This window comes from Macrobrachium nipponense, chromosome 28, assembly GCF_015104395.2.
Source record: "Macrobrachium nipponense isolate FS-2020 chromosome 28, ASM1510439v2, whole genome shotgun sequence".
Taxonomy (NCBI): Eukaryota; Metazoa; Arthropoda; class Malacostraca; order Decapoda; family Palaemonidae; genus Macrobrachium; species Macrobrachium nipponense.
Genome location: NC_087217.1, coordinates 63,548,967 through 63,551,736, shown reverse-complemented (window position 1 = coordinate 63,551,736; position 2,770 = coordinate 63,548,967).

Here is a 2,770-nt window from a genome sequence, read left to right as displayed (position 1 = left end):
GCAGGTTAGAATAGGTAAACATTCGGCTACTTTATCAGTAGCTTCATTTACCTTGAATGTGTGTGCTGTGGTTCAACATATTCAACATGTTGTTTGTATCTGCTGCACATAGTTTACGGTTTGAAATATGATACAGTGTACAAGATTTTAAGAAAATCAAGTACGGCTTTTAAAGCACTTCTTGTAGCTGAGAATTGCCTGTGTTTTGGGGCCTTTGTATGGTTGTAGGTAAGTGTTTTTCTGGAGTTCAGGAATATACACATGATTTAAATAGTACAGGCTGTTATAGGCCCGAATTGTACCCGTGCTAGAGAAGGGAGGGTCTCCTTACCCTGAGTGAATTATAATAATTCATTCCAATAGCTCCATTAGCCAATGGCTAACCTTGCAGAGTTTCCCCTGTCACGGTGCACTGCTTTCATCTCGCACAAGATTCAAGAAAGACCGTTTTGCCCATTTTGGTTATTAAATTAAACTGACCTTGGTCAGGTCGTGGCCCTTTCCCTTATAAGCACCTCGCAAAGGAATAATTTTCCTGTGAGAGAGAGAGAGAGAGAGAGAGAGAGAGAGAGAGAGAGAGGTAGCCTCAGGAAGCCAATGAACCTGACCATTCCCTTCGGCAGTAAGGTAAGTTTGATAGTAAGTAGTGAGTTGTAGTTGTAGTTAAGTTGAAGGTATTATGATAAATAACTAATTGATGTTTTCGATCATGTATAAAATGATTACCAGTAAGTAGAAGACTGAGGAGTAGCTTGAAGTACCGCTTTTAAGTTGTAGAGAATTGGTAAGAAATGTACTTGTTTATCTATTGTAGAAGAAGACCAATCCAAAATCTTAAGTAAACCTTTGCTGCGTAAGAAAGTGAGGGAGATTGTGAGGGATAAGAGAATTATTATTTCTGTTTAGCAGTCGTACACAGAAACTTGAATTTGGTATTTATGTTTCATAGGAGGTGCGTGGCTGTTTCCTGTTTCAGCAGAGATGTAAATCGTGTATTTGCCTTAAAGGGTATATGGGTATTGTTGTGGATATAGTACTTGAGCCTTTTTATTTTTTTTCCTTTCTGTATGTACTATTTGCTTTTGGTTTAAGTTGTGTAAGGGGTGCTCTCTGTTATGTTCTTACATTGCTGCTTATTGTATCAAACAGCAGAGCACTTTAACCAACGAGGTCCCACCTTCATTTCCTTGTATTCCTGTGAGACTAGAGTCCAACAGTGTTATTCATCTTCCTCTGTTTTGGTGAACGGAAGCGAGTTCATGGAGGCCAGCGTTTATTTTTACGTTTTCTTTTAGATTTAAGGTTCTAGGAGATGTAATTACTCTTTTTAATCCATTTGGACGTTTGTGTTACCTAGCTTCTTTAGTAAATCTTCCATTGCTTTTATAGTTGTTAGTGGAGTTCGGTACTCCCGAGTTCAATTCCTCGCTGTGCCACCGTGAAGCCAGAGGAATTTGTTTCTGGTGATTAGAAATTCACATCTTGATATAATGTGGTTCGGATCACACAATAAGCTGTAGGTCCCGTTCCTAGCCACGTAAAAATGTCTAATCCTTCGGGCTAGCCCTAGGAGAGCTGTTAATCAACTCAGCAGTGGTCTGGTTAAACTAAGATATACTTTACGGGAAGAGGATATAGAAACTGTAGCTGCCTTTTATAGATGAGGCTAAACTATTCCATCTACTATGTAATGTGTAGTGGGCTGGTAGAAAGCTTGTTGGGAAGGCTGTGAAGTTTGTTTTTGTCAAATTTGGAGTGTTGTTGGCTTACGTGTAGCACATTGAAAGTTTCACATTAAAAGTCTTTTCAGAATCTCCTCCATTTTCCTCGTAAGTGCTCATATTTTTCTGGATACAGTAGTACACTTCTAATGTACCCATCATAAGTTTCTCTCTCCATTTCATTTGTACCTCAGATACTCTTATTTCTTACTGTCCTTTCAAATCTTATTCCACTACACATTGGAATATGAAGCAAGAGTTAAGAGGACAGTAAAAAAAACAAAAAGTTTCTGCGGTACAAATGAAATGGAGAGAGAAATGCCATACCTCTTCTAAAGCCTTACTATTTATTATAACTGTTTTCTTCCCTCATTTATACCTAAAATAAATATCAGGCACTGAATATCTTTTACTCCATTTGTGTATTGTAATTCTTAGCACTTCTGCTCCATTTGGGCTCAGTAGAGAGTTCACCCCCCCACCACACATTTCCCACAAGAACCCTACGGTCACGCTCCTGCTGACTTGAGCTTTTGTTTTGCTTTTGTTAATATTCGTCCACCTTTTAAAATTTTCCGCCACTACTTCAGATTTCTGCTGTTAACATTAGGTCATCTGCTTAAAGCTCTTAGGAGGTCCCGTATTTACATTCATCTGTAGCCACTTCCATTTTTACGAGGAATAGCAGAGGGCTCAGTTTTGATCATGATCATTGATGGACACCAACATTTTTCTGGAATTCTTCCGTTACACCTGCCATTATCTTCCTCTCTTTCCTCTAGAGGTATGTGCTGTCTTCATAAAGCAACATCCCTAGCGTAACGAGTTTCTGGCAGCACCCTCTGCCTTCATAATATCAATTTGAATAGTTGTCTCGTTATTCTGCCAAGAGGTTTTTCGAGATCCACAAATAATTATTAATTTTAACTGGTTTCTTCAGCCTTTCCTTTAACAACTTTACTAATGTTTTCATAGGATGCTTAAGTAGTTTATGTCCTCTGTAATCTCCACATTACAATGCATCCCAGTTTCCATGGTCTACTTTTATT